General features: G+C 38.1%; 1 pseudogene; it reads left to right on the top strand.

Annotated features, from left to right (window-relative positions):
- Window positions 1-5280: 5280 nt before the first annotated feature.
- On the top strand, window positions 5281-11770 carry LOC129538520 (DNA primase small subunit-like; annotated as a pseudogene).
- The last annotated feature ends 9036 nt before the right edge of the window (window positions 11771-20806 follow it).

Genomic DNA, 20806 nt, shown 5'->3' with positions numbered 1-20806 from the left:
TCAGTGCTGTGATTGGGTTGCAAAGAGTTGGACACGACTGAGCAACTGAACTGAACTGAATGCTGCTAAGTCGCTATAGTCGTCTCCAACTCTGTGCAACCCCACAGACGGCAACCCACCAGGCTCCCCTGTCCCTGGGATTCTCCAGGCAAGAACGCTGGAGTGGGGTGCCATTGCCTTCTCCACTTTTCAGTAGGTGTTTCTTATTAATATTAAAATAGGTTTATCTCTCTGTCACCAAAATATTGATGCAAAATTATAATTACTTCATTATTTTTAATCCACTTTCAAAATTCTATTTTTTAACAGGAGTAACTCACTCCAGTATTCTTGCCTGGAGCATCCCTTTTTTGGACAGAGGAAACTGGCAGGCTACAGTTCATGAGATCGTGAAGAGTAGGACATGACTGAGTGACTCAGCACAGAACAGTACAGCACAGTGTGAAATTGCACCCTCAGTGAAGACACTGGCCTAAATTAAGACTCAAATAAAGTATATACTCAGTACCTGAGTTTGATATTTATAAAATGAATATATGAGAATAAGTTCAACTAAAATAAGTCTAATATTATATGCAATTATGTTTTTTTAGTATGTCACCAACAAAAAAAGACAATTTTTCTAAAAACTAGTAATTATGTCATTTAAATCTTTAAACTGATTAGCAACTTGTAGATTAAAAATAATTTGCACCATTTTAGGAAAATAACTTTTAAAACATCACTCTTCTGGAAGATTTTATAATGAAAACTAGAATACAGTTATACATTTTAAGACTTTGAGAAAATAATTTCTTTTATATGACTTTAAAAGAATCTCTTTTCTTACAATTATTTTTTGCTTTGTTTTTAATGATAAAAGAGACTAAAAAACAGTTTTTGAGACACTCTCTGCATATTAAACAAATTTCAATTACAGAGAAAATATGAAAAGGAAAAATGTTTTTTAAGCATAGCAATTTTCAAACATAAGAAAAACGTCTATGGAACCAAAAATGGAATCAGATGTGTAAAGCAGGAAGTAGAGTTGAAACTTCAAATCTCCTGGGCTTTGCCTCCAGCAGCAGGCAGAGTAGATAGGGAGAAGCACAAATTAAAAATACCTCACAGACGTAGACACTAAATACAGACTCACTATTTGAATTGAGGCCTACAAAGGGGGTCAAGGAAAACTGTAACTCTTCCCAAGGAAATGACATATAAAGAGACATACCTAAAAACATGGAGAAGAAATAGAAAAATCTCCCCACTGAGAAAGGTACCCAACCACTTGCTAGATCATGACTTAACCTGAGTTTTCCCAATATTCCCAGAAGGTTAAAGTGCTAACTTTAATCAATAACATAAGATCTGTCTATAATAGGACTTTAGGGCCAAATGAAACACACAAAACTAGAAGCAAGGGAAACTGTATAGAGAGGGGATGAAAGGAGGCAAATGCCATCCTAGACAGGCCTGCAAACCAAGTTCCAAAATAAAAGAGTTTCCATTTGTCTCTTTGGATATAAAGATAATACTGGTTTTATAACTATAGCTTTGCAGATGCCTTAATATCTGGTCAGTATTCTCCTTTATCTTCTTAAAGTGAACCTAGCAATCTCTAAATGCTTATTTTTTCTCAAACATAAATTTTTTAATGAATCTGTCCAGTTACACTACAGATCCAGCAAAATTATTTTTGAGATTGCATTGAATTTGTGAAATAATACAGAGAAACGTAATAATATTTAACACATTTAGTATGTTATGTCATTTAGTACGTTATGGATGTGATATACCTATTATTTATTCAAAGTTGTTTAATAAACTTAATATAACACATATTAAATATAAATTTATACATTATATATCATATATTTATAAACATAAATATCCTGTATATCATATATGGGGTGGAGGGCTTCATGATGGAATTAGTGTTCTTATAGAAAGAGATGGGGTTCCCATGTGGTGCTTCCTCTGGAGAAGGAAATGACAACCCACTCCAGTATTCTCGCCAGGGAAATCCCATGGAGAGAGGAGCCTGGTGGGCTACAAGTCACGGGGTTGCAAAGAGTCAGACACGATTGAGCAATCGAGTGTGCATGTGCATGCGCGCGCACACACACACACACACACACACACACACACACACACACACACGAGGGTATACTGAGGCAGGAGATAGACAGCCCCAGGCTGAGGAGCTACAGTGTGTCACCTATGAACAGATACTCCAAGATGAAGATAATAGCAGGAGGCCAATAGGCGAGGCTGACCCTACCTAGATAAGAGACAGAAACCACTCACTTCTCATCCTTGAGGTCAAGGAGACCTTCTTGACTACACAGGTCCAGAAAGGCTCCTTGAAGGTCAAAAAGGAAGTGATGTCAACCTACTCTTAGGCCTCTTTGCTGGAATCCTTCTTGGCTAAGAGATGCATCTGTAAGCCAAATATGGACTCAGAACCAGGCAAAGCAAGATGACTGGCCAAAGGAAACCCAGGAGAAATGCCTGATATGAATGATTCAAATTACTGTAAGGGCACAACCACTGTGTGTCTATTCATGTATATTCTTTTTTTCCCCCAAAGACACTTTACTTGTTTCACTACTTTCTGTCTCTTTGCGGGAATTCATTTCTACAAAGTCAGTGGGCCAGGGGTTTTGTCACTGGCCGCTGGTTTAGTGGCTAGAATTCAGCACTCTCACTGCCGCAACCTGACTTCAATCTCTGGCCAGGAACCAAAATCCTGCTTCAAACCACTGCAGGCCGAGGCCACCTGAGATCAATATCACAGAGCTCACTTCCTCTCACTCTGCATATGAGACCCCAGCAAGAAGGCAGCCATCTACAAGCCGGAAGAGAGTCCTCAAGGGGGAACCAAATGGGCCAGCACTTTAATCTCAGACTTCCCAGCCTACAGAACTGTGAGAAATAAATTCCTACTGTTTAAGTCTATGGTAGGCTGAGCTAATATAAATTTTGATACTGAGAAGGGAGGTACTACTACAACAAATATCTAAAATTGTGGAAGTGGCTTTGGATCTGGGTAACGGGTAAAGACCTGAGGAGTTCTGTGGTACATGCTAGAAAAACTGACATCACATTCAGAGTGATTCTAAGGAACTCAGGGGAAAAGGAAACAGAAATGGACAGAAATTTTCCATCTTCTTAGAAAAATACATATATAATCATAAGTAGAATACTGGCAGAAATATGGATATTAAAGGCAGACCATTTTGAGGTCTCAGATGGAAATGAGTAACAGGTTATTAAAAATCAGAGGAAAGGTAATACTTGTTACAAAGTGGCAAAGAACTTGGCATGAATTGCATTTGTATTTTAGTGTTTTGTGGAAATTATAATTTGCAAATGATGACTGGATAAATATTGGATATTTAGTTGAGGATATTTCTAAGCAAAGTGTTGCTTAGAAAGACTTGTTTCCACCTGCCTCCTCATAATGAAAGTGAAGAAGAGAGATAAATTGAAGAAAGAACTGTTATACAAAGGAAAACCAAACTTTATAAGATTTGGAAAATTCTCAGCCTGTTCATATTTCAAAAACTGAGCAAGTGTATTCAGAAGACAACACCAAGAATATGCCTGGACTAGCACTTGATAGAGATGCTGAATGCCCGCATGCTAAGTCACTTCAGTCGTGTCCGACTCTTGTGATCCTATGGATTGTAGACTGCCAGGCTTCTCTGTCCATGGGATTTTCCAGGCAAGAAAACTGGAGTGGATGTCCATTTCCTACTCAAAGATAACGACATTATGAGAGTATATAAGCTGAAACACTGCCAGTTTGAACTGAAGATAAAGACCGGATAAAATAACAAAAGGCTACTGGACTTCTTAGATTCCACAGGACAGGACAATAAAGCTATTCATCTACTGCTGCTGCTGCTGCTGCTAAGTCGCTTCAATCGTGTCTGACTCTGTGCAACCCCACAGACGGCAGCCCACCAAGCTCCTCTGTTGCTGGGATGCTCCAGGCAAGAACACTGGAGTTGCCATTTCCTTCTCCAACGCAGGCATGCATGCTAAGTCGCTTCAGTCGTGTCCTACTCTGTGCGACCCCTACAAATATGCATTATTCTTCAAGAAAAGAATGACATTGGAAAAAAAATAAAAACCAAACCAAAACAACAACAACAAAAACAAGCTTATCAATACAGAGAAAAAGATTGGTGGTTGCCAGAGGTTGAGCAAGGGTTATGGGGTAATGGTGGACAAAATGCATGAACTGAGTTAAAAGGTAGAAACCTCTAGTTTAAAATAAATAAGTCACGGAGTTGTCATTCACTCATCCTTCAACTTTTTTCGTTTGCTGCCACTCCTTTCATTTTTTAAAAAAGATTTAAAAACATAGCTTTCTTCCTGAAATATGAATACTTTAATATATTCTATCTTCCCTGGTACGCAAGCCCTTCCATGCCTTCTCTCCCTGTAAGTTCTGTTTTTATTTTTCCAATAGACAAAAGTGGAAAAAAAGCATTTCAGGCTAACGAAGACCTTATTCTTAAATAAAATAGAGGAGCATATGTTTATGGTCTCAGGATAGGGAAAAATATTCTTAAGTCAGATCCTCCCCCCAAAATGGGAGTAATGCTAAATTTTTACATTATTTCAGACAGGAAATGAACTAGAGTCAAGTACCAATTGGCTGGTTTCTTTTCCTCACTGTTTTGAAATTTAGATTACTAGGTCTGAAAGAATCGACTGAAGTTTACTCAGAGAGAAACCATGTCTTATTTTCATCAATTTCTAAACCATTTCAGCCATGAGGTTTTGGAGACTAATAAGTAAGTTCTGAACCCCATCTCACATTAGCTCATACTGTGCACAGCTCAGACTCCTGACAAAAATTCCACCTCAGCTGAGGGGCAAATAAGGTTGATCCTTTCCCCTCTGTTTCAATCTCCTCATCCTTCAGTTGTTCAGTTCATTCACTCAGTCGTGTCCGACTCTCTGCGACCCCATGAATCGCAGCATGGCAGGCCTCCCTGTCCATCACCAACTCCCCGAGTTCACCCAAACTCACGTGCTTCGAGTTGGTGATGCCATCCAGCCATCTCATCCTCTGTTGTCCCCTTCTCCTCCTGCCCCCATTCCTTCCCAGCATTAGGGTCTTTTCCAATGAGTCAACTCTTCACATCAGGTGGCCACAGTATTGGAGTTTCAGCTTCAGCATCAGTCATTCCAATCAACACCCAGGACTAGTCTCCTTAGGCATACACAAGTTATTACAGCAAGAAAGCAAGTGTATGGTAAATCACTCTGGGGGCTTCCGGGATGGTGAACCGAATAGAGATTCAGGCAGAGGAAGGACAGTTGGGAGGACCTAGAAGCTCCTGCCCTTTCCCACATGCCTGGCCCTACATTTCTCTTCACAGGGCTGATCTTCAACATGCTCAAAGGCTCACCTTCTCTCAGAATAACTTCTTTCTGGAACAGGCATGGCCTCCTTCCGTCCACCTGAGCGCCGGACCCACTGTCGAGCAGATGAGCAGGGATGCCGCAGAGCCTCCAGTCCCCAGGCCGTCTCCCAAGCGGGAAATACAATTCTCAGTAACTGCTTCCGACGGTTGCCGAGGCCGCGATGACGCGCCTGTGCAGTGGGCGAAGTTGGCCTTGTGCTGCTGCTGCCAATTCTCGGTGCGACCTGGCCTGGGACTAGTTGTGCATTCTGTGGAAGCACTGAACGTGCCTCAGCTGCCGGAGCTGCTTAAGCTGTATTACCAGAGGCTCTTTCCAAATGCAAGGTACTATGGCTGGCTCAAATATGGCGTAGTGATAAAGAATTACTGAGTTACTTTTGACACCATGGATTTTCATTCTCATTGAAGAGGATATTTACGTTCGCTATGACTGATGCTAAAGCTGAAACCGCAATACTTTGGCCACCTCATGAGACGAGTTGACTCACTGGAAAAGACTCTGATGCTGGGAAAGGTTGGGGGCGGGAGGAGAAGGGGACGACAGAGAATGAGATGGCTGGATGGCATCATCGACTCTGTGGACATGAGTTTGAGTGTACTCCGGGAGTTGGTGATGGACAGGGAGGCCTGGCGTGCTGTGATTCATGGGGTCGCGGAGAGTTGGACACGACTGAGCGACTGAACTGAACTGAACTGATGACTCCTTCATCAACCAGAGCGATCTAGAAAGGACGATGTAGATAAGTGTTCTAAGTGCTGGGCTCGTATGACGTTGGCAATATGCACCATAGACAGAGCACTGAAAGATTTAAGCATGGTTTCTGGATGTATTCTGGAAGGAGAGGTTTTCATTACTGGGTCTGGAATTAATCAGAAAATTGTCCTCTGAAATACTTTCTCTGATAGTTGAGTTATTGAGGCTAGTTAAAAGTTGTCAGGGCTTCCCTGGTGAGTCAGCAGTAAAGAATCGGCTTGCAATGCAGGAGAGCTGGGCTCAATCCCTGGGTTGGGAAGATCCCCTAGAGGAAGGCATGGCAACCCACTCTGGTATTCTTGCCTGGAGAATCCCATGGACAGAGGAAGCTCATGGGCTGCAATCCATGAGGTGGCAAAGAGTTAGTTAGACAGGACTGAAGCATCTGAGCACAAGCACAAAGGTTACAAAGTTCACTTAACTAAAGAAAGCACTCTTTTGTCAGAAAATCTATAAACATAATTTTTAAAAATACATTGACAGATATGAAACACAAAGAATAAATATTAAAAGCAGCCAGGGAAAAACAACAAATAACACACAAGGGTATCCCCATAAGGATAACAGCTGATCTTTCAGCAGAAACTCTTCAGGCCAGGAGGGAATGGCAAGACATACTTAAAGTGATGAAAGAAAGTAACCTGCAGCCAAGATTACTATACCCAGCAAGGATCTCATTCAAATATGAAGGAGAAATCAAAAGCTTTACAGACAAGCAAAAGCTGAGAGAATTCAGCATCACCAAACCAGCTCTCCAACAAATGCTAAAGGATCTTCTCTAGACTGGAAACACAGAAAGGGTATATAAACTCAAACCCAAAACAATAAAGAAAATGGCAACAGGATCATATTTATCAATAATTACCTTAAACATAAATGGGTTGAATGCCCCAACCAAAAGACAAAGGCTGGCTGAATGGATACAAAAACAAGAATCCCATATATATTGTCTACAAGAGACCCACCTCAAAATGAGGGACACATACAGACTGAAAATGAAGGGCTGGAAAAAGATATTCCACGCAAATAGAGACCAAAAGAAAGCAGGAGTAGCAATACTCATATCAGATAAAATAGATTTTAAAAAAAAGGTTGTGAAAAGAGACAAAGAAGGAAACTACATAATGATCAAAGGATCAATCCAAGATGAAGATATAACAATCATAAATATTTATGCACCCAACATAGGAGCACTGCAATATGTAAGACAATTACTAACAAGTATGAAAGGGGAACTTAACAATAACACAATAATAGTGGGAGACTTTAATACCCCACTTACATCTATGGATAGATCAACTAAACAGAAAATTAACAAGGAAACACAAACTTCCTAAATGATACAATAGACCAGTTAGACCTAATAGATCTCTATAGGACATTTCACCCCAAAACAATGAATTTCACCTTTTTCTCAAGCGCACACGGAACCTTTTCCAGGATAGATCACATCCTGGGCCATAAATCTAGCCTTGGTAAATTCGAAAAAATTGAAATCATTCCAAGCATCTTTTCTGACCACAATGCAGTAAGATTTGATCTCAATTACAGGAGAAAAACTATTAAAAATGCCAACATATGGAGGCTGAACAACACGCTGCTGAATAATGAACAAATCATGGAAGAAATCAAAAGAGAAATCAAAATATGCATAGGAATGAATGAAAATGAAAACACAACAACCCAAAACCTCTGGGACACTGTAAAAGCAGTGCTAAGGGGGAAGTTCATAGCAATACAGGCACACCTCAAGAAACAAGAAAAGAGTCAACTAAATAACCTAATTCTACATCTAAAGAAACTAGAAAAGGAAGAAATTAAGAACCCCAGGGTTAGTAGAAGGAAAGAAATCATAAAAATTAGGGCAAGATAAATGCAAAAGAAACAAAAGAGACCATAGCAAAAATCAACAAAGCCAAAAGCTGGTTCTTTGAGAAGGTAAGTAAAATTGACAAACCACTAGCCAGACTCATCAAGAAACAAAGGGAGAAGAACCAAATCAATAAAGTTAGACATGAAAAGGGAGAGATCGCAACCGACAACACAGAAATACAAAGGATTATTAGAGAATACTATCAGCAATTATATGGCAATAAAATGAGTAACTTGGAAGAAATGGACAAATTCCTAGAAAAGTACACCTTGCCAAAACTGATCCAGGAAGAAATAGAAAATCTGAACAGACCCATCACAAGCACAGAACTAGAGGAAGTAATCAGAAATCTTCCAGCAAACAAAAGCCCAGGTGCAGACGGCTTCACAGCTGAATTCTACCAAAAATTTAGAGAAGAGCTAACACCTATTCTACTCAAACTCTTCCAGAAAATTGCTGAGGAAGTGAAACTTCCAAACTCATTCTATGAGGCCACCATCACCCTAATCCCAAAACCTGGTAAAGATCCCACAAAAGAAAACTACAGGCCAATATCACTGATGAACACAGATGCAAAAATCCTTAACAAAATTCTAGCAATCAGAATCCAACAACACATTAAGAAGATCATACATCATGACCAAGTGGGCTTTATCCCAGGAATGCAAGGATTCTTCAATATCCGCAAATCAATCAACGTAATACACCACATTAACAAACTGAAAAATAAAAATCATATGATTATCTCAATAGATGCAGAGAAAGCCTTTGACAAAATACAACATCCATTTATGATAAAAACCCTCCAGAAAGTGGGAATGGAAGGGATATATCTCAACATAATAAAAGCTATATATGACAAACCCACAGCAAACATTATCCTCAATGGTGAAAAGCTGAAAGCATTTCCCCTAAAGTCAGGAACAAGACAAGGGTGCCCACTCTCACTACTACTATTCAACATAGTTCTGGAAGTTTTGGCTACAGCAATCAGAGCAGAAAAAGACATAAAAGGAATCCAAATTGGAAAAGAAGAAGTAAAAATTTCACTGTTCGCTGATGACATGATCCTCTACACAGAAAACCCTAAAGACTCTACCAGAAAAACACTAGAGCTAATCAATGAATACAGTAAAGTTGCAGGATATAAAATCAACAGACAGAAATCCCTTGCATTCCTATACACTAATAATGAGAAAATAGAGAAATTAAGGAAACTATTCCATTCACTGTTGCAACGAAAATAATTAAATAATTAGGAATATATCTACCTAAGGAAACAAAAGACTTGTACATAGAAAACTATAAAACACTAGTGAAAGTAATCAAAGAGGACACTAATAGATGGAGAAATATACCATGTTCGTGGATTGGAAGAATAAATATTGTGAAAATGAGTATACTACCCAAAGTAATTTATACATTCAATGCAATCCCTATCAAGCTACCAAAGATATTTTTCACAGAACTAGAACAAATAATCTCACAATTTGTATGGAAATACAAAAAATCTCGAATAGCCAAAGCAATCTTGAAGAAGAAGAATGGAACTGGAAGAATTAACTTGCCGGACTTTGGGCTCTACTACAAAGCCACAGTAATCAAGACAGTATGGTACTGGCATAAAGACAGAAATATAGATCAATGGAACAAAATAGAAAGCCCAGAGATAAATCCACACACCTATGGACACCTTATCTTTGACAAAGGAGGCAAGAATATAAAATGGAGAAAAGACAGTCTCTTTAACAAGCGGTACTGGGAAAACTGGTCAGTCACTTGTAAAAGAATGAAACTAGAACACTTCCTAACACCATACACCAAAATAAACTCAAAATGGATTAGAGAGCTAAATGTAAGACCAGATTCTATAAAACTCCTAGAGGAGAACATAGGCAAAACACTCTCCGACATAAATCACAACAGGATCCTCATGACCCACCTCCCAGAATATTGGAAATAAAAGCAAAAATAAATGGGACCTAATTAAAATCAAAAGCTTCTGCACAGCAAAGGAAACTATAAGCAAGGTGAAAAGACAGCCTTCAGAATGGGAGAAAATAATAGCAAATGAAGCAACTGATAAAGGATTAATCTCTAAAATATACAAGCAGCTCCTGCAGCTCAATTCCAGAAAAATAAACGACCCAATCAAAAAATGGGCCAAAGAACTAAACAGACATTTCTCCAAAGAAGACATAAAGATGGCTAACAAACACTTGAAAAAATGCTCAACATCCCTCATAATCAGAGAAACGCAAATCAAAACCACAATGAGATACCATTTCACACCAGTTAGAATGGCTGCTATCCAAAAGTTTACATGCAATAAATGCTGGAGAGGGTGTGGAGAAAAGGGAACCCTCTTACACTGTTGGTGGGAATGCAAACTAGTACAGCCACTATGGAGAACAGTGTGGAGATTCCTCAAAAAACTGGAAATAGAACTGCCATATGATCCAGCAATCACACTCCTGGGCATACACACCGAGGAAACCAGAATTGAAAGAGACACATGTACTCCAATGTTCATTGCAGCACTGTTTATAATAGCCAGGACATGGAAGCATTCTAGATGTCCATCTGCAGATGAATGGATAAGAAAGCTTTGGTACATATACACAATGGAGTATTTTTCGGCCATCAAAAAGAATGCATTTGAATCATTTTTTTGAGGTGGATGAAACTGGAGCCTATTATACAGAGTGAAGTAAGCCAGAAAGAAAAACATCAATACAGTATACTAACGCATATATATGGAATTTAGAAAAATGGTAACCTTAACCCTGTATACGAGACTGCAAAGGAGACATAGGTATATAGAACAGTCTTTGGGACTCTGTGGGAGAGGGTGAAGGTGGGATGATTGGGGAGAACAGCATTGTAGCATGTATATTATCATATGTGAAATGAATCACCAGTCCAGGTTCAACGCATGATGCAGGATGCTTGGGGCTGGTGCACGGGGATGAACTGGAGGGAGGATATGGGGAAGAGGAAGGTGGGAGGGGGGTTCAAGAGAGGGAACACATGTACACCCGGGGCGGATTCGTGTCAATGTATGGCAAAGCCAACCAATATATTAATGTAAGGTAATTTGCCTCCAATAAAATAAATTTAAAAAAAAAAAATAAAAATACATTGACAGATACGGCTTGGTTGATCAAATATCTTGAAACCAAGAAAGCTAGAACAAGATTTTAGCTCTTGTTTCTGAAACTATTCATGATGAATTTCAACAGAGCTTCCAAAATCACAGTTCACTTGAGGATTGGGAGCATTTGAAAAAGGTAGCCGGTAGATGTCAGAATAACATTGAAAATGACAAATGTGGACTCTGGCTGGAGTGAGAGACGCTCCAGTACTGTTTACCACAGTGGGATATCAGTGTTAGCAAAGGAATCAATCATTGACTAAAGAGCCCTTTTAAGTGTTCATCCTAATACATATTGCAGTGTGGTTATTGATTTACAGAAAGTAGATCAATTTACAGTTTCCACCATAAGCTCCATCTGCCATGAACTGGATAATATTTCTACTAGTGAAGAGGAAAAAGAGAAGTAAGCTGAATCTGATATCAAGCATAGAATCAGAGATTATAAGACAACCAGTCTAACTCCTTATGCAAAAGTTTCTGAACAGTTTCTTGAAAGTTTAGGTAAATCCTCCAAAGAAGAAGTTATCTTTCAGAAGAGTGATTTACAAAAAGACTTCTGAAGATAACAACTCCCTTCAAACCAGTGTGACTATCTTCTACCTTCAACCAAGAATCGAATACTTCAAGAACCATTTCATAAATAGAACAGAACTATGTAAGAATTTTTAATGTTCAAAGCAATTCTTTTTTCTTAAATGATTATGTTGAAAATATTCCTGAGACTACCGAAGGAGAGTATCAGTTTTCCTGGAAGGAGCCATAATAGAAAAGATAAGTGGATCACAGATAAACTTGTAAAATTTAGTATTGTACAAAGATAATTCTAAGATTTCTTATATGAATATACAGTCCTGCCAGTTGCCATATCCAGAGGTAAATGAGCAGTAATATGTTTAAGACTCTAATTTCAGCTCACTGGATACAGCTTCCATATTTCTGGAGTGAATGTTCTAGGTGAATGAGGGCTTTGTCCTTAAGTCTTAGACACTCATTTATGTGGAAGGTGCATTCAGTCACTCCCTAGTTTTGCTTACTAATATTTTTATTGGTTAGACTATACCCCACTGCCTATATTTTAAATATTATTTTGAACTGAACGTCTAAACCTACCAAAACTTCAACTCAAAGATATAAATTACCAGATTACAACATTAGGGACTAGTCAAGTTATTTTTTTTTACAACTATCACAGTTGTAGCTCCTAACTTCTTCCCTCAGAGAACAATTAGATTAGCCTACTATAAAAAAGCAGCTTAGAAAAAATAACCAACTTCATTTCACCAATATAAAACCTGTTGTGTTTGTCAAAACACTTGGACTTTCCATTTATCTAGACACTTAAATTTAATTTTAAAGGTTTGGTTTCTTCCATGTTATTTTGTGTGATTGATTTTGAAGTGTCAGATTTATTTTGCCTTGGTTTACAACCAGTCTAGACAGAACAGTTGTTCTGGTTTCCATTTTATCTTCTGAGAAACATTGAGAAGCGGGCTATTGGACTGGTGCTTCATAAAAATTGTATTTCCTTTAAGGTTGTTTTTTTCTATAGTCACACAGTCTTTTTAAAATTTTAATCCTGTGGTTTATGTAGAACAAAGTCTGTCATGCAGTCAACAGTCAACACATTGAAATGCCTTGCATTTTTTTCTCCTTCCTAATTTTTTACAGAAACATCAAAGACTGTGTGCAAAAACCAAATGCTCTGGATTGTGGTCTGTATGAGGATCAAGACAGTGGCTCAGTAAGAAACAGTCTAAATCAGAGTTTATTTTGGACAAAACCCAAATCAGTGTGTCATAGAAGCGTTAAGTGAGGTTTTACCCCCATCTAGTGTCCTCTACATGGAATCACTTCTTAGAGATAAACTTTAACATCTCACAAGTCAAAGATTAGGCAGCTAGCATGAGGCTGGGCACTGACTCAAAGCAGGTTCAGTCAAAGAGATGTTGCTTTGTGTTTCTTTGCTACTATCCTGAAAAACAACCTAAAGAAGCTAAAGAAGCTACTATTATATCTAAGGAATTCATCAAATACTTACAGGGCCAATCAATAGAAGTACCCTTTCATATATCAACTTTAAAAAATAGGGGGTAGAAACCCTCATTTGGTAGAAATAAGAATGGATGGTGATGGCAGGCAGAATGGCAGTAATACCTGGGAATAAGAAAGTTTACACATATCTAAGGATAAATTTACATATGCTGAATGAGGTCATATTGTGCTGTTTTTTCCCTTTCTTTTTGTACAAGTGGAAGATTTCAATATACCCATTTTGAAATTGGACTGAGATAGTACACAGAAAACAGGTAAAGCTATAGAGTTGCTATGATGCAACTGGTATATCTGATTACATAACTGGCTATATATGGAATGGGGCTTAACATCACCAACTCGAGAATAATCTTTACTATATATCAATGGAAATTTTAAAAAATCATGCACTTAGCCAAAATGAATATCCAAAAAGTGAAATATTTATATATCACATTCTCATAATATAAACTAGAAAGAATTTTAAGCTTATCATAATTATTTGGGTGTTAAGAAGCATACCCAGCTCTTGAACCTATGGAAACAGAAAAATAAAATTAAAAACTAAAAATCAGTGAAAAGGAGAATATAACTGAACCTAGGGGTTACAGAAAAAAAAGCAGGATTGAGGAAAAATTGTATCCTCACAATTGTTATTAATAAAGAAAGATGAAAAATAGAGGAGTTGGTATGTACCTTAAAGTATTAGACAAAGAATGACAATCCCAAATAGAGAAGAGAACTAGTAAAGGTGAAAAGGGCTGATTTGCTTTATTAAGAAACAATAATATAAAACAAAAACATGCTTATTTGTGTCTGGTTGGAGGAGCCAAATGGAGTATTATTTCAAAGTTATCCCAGCAAAGTTTTCAGTCTTAACTGCCTTGCAAGCCCAAATCAGAGGCATTTTCACATTTTTAACCATTCAGTTCAGTTCAGTTCAGTCGCTCAGTCGTGTCCAACTCTCTGCGACCCCATGAATCACAGCACGCCAGGCCTCCCTGTCCATCACCAACTCCCGGAGTTCACCCAAACTCATGTCCATCGAGTCGGTGATGTCATCCAGCCATCTCATTCTCTGTCGTCCCCTTCTCCTCCTGCCCCCAATCCCTCCCAGCATCAGAATCTTTTCCAGTGAGTCAACTCATCACATGAGGTGGCCAAAGTACCTTTTTAAAAATGTATTGATGCTCTAATTTTGAATTGCCAAAGTGTTTCTTACTACCCACACTGGACCCATCTTGATGTTTCACATGTGCTGTGTTGTGCTTAGTCACTCAGTCGTGTCCGATTCTTTGAGACCCCATGGACTGAAGTCCTCCAGGCTCCTCTGTCCATGGGGATTCTCCAGGCAAGAATGTTGGAGTGGGTTGCCATGCCCTTCTCCAGGGAATCTTCCCAACCCAGGGATTGAATCCAGGTCTCCCACATTGCAGGTGGATCTTTTACCATCTGAGCCACCAGGGAAGCCTATATTCCTGCACAAAGGTTAGGAGTGATTGCCAAACATTTTTTTGTTTGGGCTAAAAGCGTATATGTTTGGCTTTGTGAGCTGGTTGGTGTTCAGTCTCACAGTCTCATATCTGTCTCAACCACTCAACCCTGCCACTGTTATTCCAAAGCAGCCATAATCAATATAAAAATGAATAAATAGGACTATGTTCCAATATAAATTTGCTTATAAGAAAAAGAGGGGTATGGGCTGAATTTGGTCTATGGGCTGTGTTTGCTGATCTTGGGTTATAGTTAAACTCTGATTTCAATAAGTGCATAGCCACCATTAATATGCATGTGAATATATAAGCAAGTTCAGTTCAAAAAGAAATTCATTTGAGGGTATAATAGTGATCACAATTACTGTAATAGTTATCATTCTGGAAGGGCCTTTCCATTGGTCAGGCACTTTACATAGTGTTTTACATGTAATTTCTCAATATCCACATCAACCCTGTGAAGTAGGTACTGTTATCGTTGCCCTATGGCAGATGAAAAAACAAGAGTTTAGACACTTTACATTTATTCAGTGTTCTAGTTGAAAGGTAGCAGTTTGGAATGAAGATCATCTCTGCTGAGTCAAAGTTGTAAATTGTTGCTGTTGTTCAGCTGCTAAGTCGTGTCCGACTCTTTGTGACTCCATGAACTGCAGCACGCCAGGCTTTCCTGTCCTTCACTATCTCCCTGAGTTTGCTCACATTCGTATACATTGAGTCAGTGATGCCATCCAACCATCTCATCCTCTGTCACCCACTTTTCCTCTTGCCCAGCAACAGGGTCTTTACCAATGAGTGGGTTCTTCACACCAAGTTGCCAAAGTATTAGAACTTCAGCTTCAGCACCAGTCCTTCCAATGAATATTCAGAGTGGATTTCCTTTAGGGTTGACTGGTTTGCTCTCCTTTCTATCCAAGGAAATTTCAAGAGTCTTCCCTCATACCTCAGTTCGAAAACATCAATTTTTTAGCACTCAGCCGAAACTCCATAATAGCTTAATAGAAATACTTGGAATTCAGGCTGTCATATACCTAGCAAGTTAGCGTATCCTGGGTGCAGGGAACTATCTCTCAATGTTCATTTATTTACAGAGTAACTTCACTCCACTTCCTGGGAAGGAGCACTTCATTTCATCCTTCTTTCCACCTTATTTCAGCTTTGAGTTCTCCCTATGATAGAAGAAATGATCGTTTCGATTAAAGTCTGTACTTTCCCGAATCACATAATTATGGGGTTAGGACTGAATCATTATCATTTAAGCAGCATGAACCCAATTCTTTCAAGTTTTGGAGAGAGCTATGTGCAGGCAAAGTTAATGCTTGCACTTGTAAATTCCATGGAGTAAGCAGGGCTTCTTTCAGGTCCAGGTTATCCAGCTGTGATGAGACAGATCAGAGACTTGAAGATCTCAAATTCTGGGATCAAAATAAAGATAGAAGGACTCTGCTCTACTCTTCAATCCAGATTTACTGGAAAAATTCTGAGCCTATTTTAATATTTTCTGGCTCCTTGTCTGACAAATTGGTTAAGTTCCGAAAGATGGGAAGAGCGATTAATTAGGCTCCCTCAAACTCTTGACAATAGAAACCATAGAAATTACAGTACACGTCTGAGGTTGCTTAAGAACAAGTCCAGACTCTTTCTGGAGTGTTGTCTACCTAGAGTATACCCAAAGGCAGAGTAACTCTAAAGGCTGCTGAATTTCTCTCCATTTGACAACTCTTTGAGTTTCTTAAATGATTGCCTATAATGAAGCTAAGTAGAAAATGAACAAATTACAGTCTGATCATGAAACGGGCTATAACTGAACCTAATGAGACAGTGTGAAATTGCAAAAGACTGTGGAATGAATTACAAGTGTCAGTGGTCACCACCACTTAAATGAACTGTTTGACATGATGAAGTTCAACTGCAAAGAGATGACTGATATAAGGACAAGTAAGTAAAAGGAAGGATAACTGCCAATTTTCTGTTTTCATGGAGTTTTAATGTTCATTCTTAATGTAAGAAGAATTTAATTCAGACACAAAAGTAGTCTTTAATTTAAAAAATGGTAGCAAGGCCAATAAGTTACTGAGATGAGGAAAAAAGTTCATTTGTCTATGACATTTTAAATGTTATATGTTTTCTTCTTTTAGAGTCTAGATTCTAGAAGTCTTATCTAAGCCTATGACTTGAGAGACTCACCAGGACTGTTTTCATGCAATCAGACAGACATAACAGATTCTCTTGGCATCATCTAGTGAGATTGCAACCTGTCAGTTTATACTTCACAGCTACTGGGAAAGCAAAACTTTGCTTGGGTTGTGAAAATTCTCCCTGAGTAAGAAGTGCAATAGGGGGAGAAGGATGTCTGGCAGGTAGAAGATATTTTTTCTTAAATTACTTTGAGGACTAAAACTTGTTAATCACACATCATTTAAGAGGCACAGTCACAAGCTAATTTGGAATTATTCCTGCTTTATCTACACAGGATCAGTAATAATACAGGGTTTCTTCCCAGTCTGTTGTATTTAAGTATAAGATTACACCAAGATATGAATTCTTTCTACTGTTATTTAAATATTAATTCATCCTGTAACATGCATCGACCCTGAACTGGTGATGCATGTTACAGGATGCTCGGGGCTGGTGTGCGGGGATGACCCGGAGGGAAGATAAAGGGAGGAGGGAGGTGAGAGGGGGGTTCAGGAGGGGCAACTCATGTACACCCGGGGTGGATTCACGTCAATGTATGGCAAAACCAACCAATATAATATTGTAAAATAATTAGCCTCCAATAAAAAAAGATAAATTAAAAATTAAAAAAATAAGTAAATATAAATTCAGTCAGCCTTGGAAAGCTTCTGACCAACAGGTACATAGCATAGATATACAATAAATGGAAAAAGATAAATATGTATTAGTTGGATACAATGGAGAAACTGAATTTCATATTATGAGTAAATTAATGAAAGACCGAACTATAATGTACAGTCAATGTGTATAGAATTGTACAGGATATTTATACTGTACAAATTGTACAAATATTTGTATAGAATATTTGTATTATATTCAAATATACTATTTTAAATGTAACTTATGGTTTAAGATATGGATAAATGAATAATTAACCCGGAGTAAAATGTAAACATTGCTTCTAACTTGTTAGAAAAGTTTTTTTGAACAATATAATTCTGGAATGCTTTTTATATAGTCAAGTTTATATATCAAAATGATATATATATGCTTGGATTTATGTGATTAACTCTCAGGATTATTGTTATTTTTCCCTCTGATAATCTTAAACAATGGAATAAAAATTGGTACTTTATAGATTAAGCACATATATAAATCAATCTCTACATATTTTTACATATACATTGCCTCTCTCCCTTCTCCCTCTATCAATCTTTTACTCCTCCAGAGGTAACAGTTTTGAAAAACTAAGATACTTTATTGAAACCACTTAGAGCATCTCTGAAAACAAAACAAAACTGGATGACTAACTTTACAATGCTGCAAGAATTACTTTGTCTCTGTCCTCAGCAATAGCAAAATAATTGACTCTGAGGTGAATCAATATCAAGTGCTTTACTCCTTTGCCAACCTTAAAATAAAATAAAAAATATGGACATACTATAAGGATATTACATTCCTATCACTGCTATAGCAAATTGTCACAAACATAGTGGCTTAGGGTGACTGTTACATTATGGGGTGTCAGAAATCTTAAAATCCAAGTGTCATGGGAGCTGCACGTTTTCTGGAGGCTCTAGAGAGGACTCTGTTTCCTTGCCTTTTCCAGTTTCTAGAAGCCTCCTGCACTTTTTGGCTCATGGTCCCTCTTCTATCTTCCAAAACTATTGCTGACTCTGACATCCCTGCTCTCTCTTATAAGAATCCCTATGAGTATACTGCACCCACTCAGATAATCCAGAACACTCTCCCTTATCACAAGATCCTTGACTTAACTACATTTGCAAAGTCTCTTATGTCAGGGAAAGTAACATTGACATTCTGAGCATTGGGATATGCACATCTTTGGCAAAGAGGAGGAAGACAGAGTTCTGTCTACTACAGTAACATTCAGAACCCTGACGCTAAATCTAATGTAGTTTGGGAAGAGAAAAAAGGTAATAGAGATGGTAAAAGGAAAGGCCCTTTAGGAAACAATTTGCATTCCTTCCTTATCACTAAAACTGCAATGAAAGGTTAATATAATCCCTATGAGATATTAAATAGGAAATAAATTCTGTTGAGGCATAAGCTGGTCTGATTTTGGAGAGAATTTTTTTTTATTCTGGACCATAATGTATTTAAATGATTTATAGATGTGAATTGCTTTCCCTTTCTCATTGTCTGCCTTATCTGTCCTTCTATAGATATGTGGTGGAAGGGGAAAAAGGAAAAGTACTTCACACTCAAGAAATTTTGTTAAAAGCATCTATTTTACCACTTCCTATGTAATTTATAGTAGGTGTCTAGTTACTGGAGTTTTTTAAGACTGTCCCCTGCAATTTGTCTTACAGATTATTCTTCTTAACATATGCTGCTTATCTATCATTTTGTAACTTCAACACCTTAAGTCATACCACTTGATGGACTAGTATATTGGATAATCAATTCTTTCATCCATTAGTTCATTCTACTGATATTTTATTGGCCATATCCTAGAGCCTATGCTAGATACTGAGTGGGCGTATGTGTGTGTGACAAGCACAAAACAGTATAAAATACATGGGTTTTTTACAGTCCTTTCCAGACTCATCACCACTGAGAATTATTTTGTTACCTTTGGGAGATGGCAGCATACTGCTTGGTGATAGACAGGACTCAAAAATTTCTAAGTTTAGACAGGGCTCAACCATTTATCATTCCTTTGGTCTTGACAGATTACTAACTCCTTCGTGCCTCATATCTTTCCTAAATAAAATGAGAGTTGCTTCAGACCTTACATAATGGTGTTTCTGAAGTTTCAGTGAGTCAATCCATGTAAAGTACTGAAATCAGCACCTGACACACTAAGAAGCCCTCAACAGATGTTAACTGTTATTATTTCCCAGTCCTCACTTATTTCTTTAAGAATTATCTACTAACCAAAGATCCCCATACTTATCCTAACAGTGAGTAAAAGAGAAAGCTGGAGAAGAAGAGGATAGTGGGATTTGTTTTAGTTAAATCACAGGATTTCTCTTGGGAATGAAGAGAGGAAAGAGAAAAGAAACAGATAACCAAGAGGCATAAGAAATATGGAAAGTGAAAAAAAATAAAAATGATTTTTAAGAACATGCCTTAGTAGGATACTGAGACTGAAGAATTTTTAAGGGAATATTGTGAGACTAAAACTGCTTTTATTTAAGGTTGCCAGATCATTTTTCCATTCATTCATTCAACAAATCATTGATGAGCTAACACTATGTGTCCATATCCTGTGCTGGGTACTCATGACAGACCTGAGAGAAAAAGCACATTGGGTTTCTGTCTGCATTTAGCTTTTGTAGAAGCAAGATGACAAATGCTATTGAATAATCAGTCATACAGATGTTAAATTATTAATGTTCTAATTGCTACAAAAATCACTGCAGATGGTGACTGTAGCCATGAAATTAAAAGACGCTTGCACCTGTGCTATGACCAACCTAGACAGCATATTAAAAAACAGAGATATTACTTTGTCAACAAAGGTCCGTCTAGTCAAAGCTATGATTTTTCCAGTAGTCATGTATGGATGTGAGAGTTGGGCAGTAAAGAAAGTTGAACACCGAAGAATTGATGCTTTTGAACTGTGGTGTTGGAGAAGACTCTTGAGAGTCCCTTGGACTGCAAGGAGATCCAACCAGTCCATCCTAAAGGAGATCAGTCCTGAATATTCACTGGAAGGACTGATGCTGAAGCTGAAGCACCAATACTTTGGCCCCCTGATGTGAAGAACTGACTCATTTGAAAAGACCCTGATGCTGGGAAAGAATGAAGGCAGGAGGAGAAGGGGATGACAGAGGATGACATGCTTGGATGGCATCATCGATTTGATGAATATGTTTGAGCAAGTTCTGGGAGTTGGTCATGGACAGGGAAGCCTGTCCTGCTGCACTC

This window comes from Moschus berezovskii, chromosome 2 (genome assembly GCF_049115385.1).
Source record: "Moschus berezovskii isolate FMDL1 chromosome 2, NW_MosBer_1.0, whole genome shotgun sequence".
Taxonomy (NCBI): Eukaryota; Metazoa; Chordata; class Mammalia; order Artiodactyla; family Moschidae; genus Moschus; species Moschus berezovskii.
This window is presented reverse-complemented; position numbering and strand designations above follow the sequence as displayed.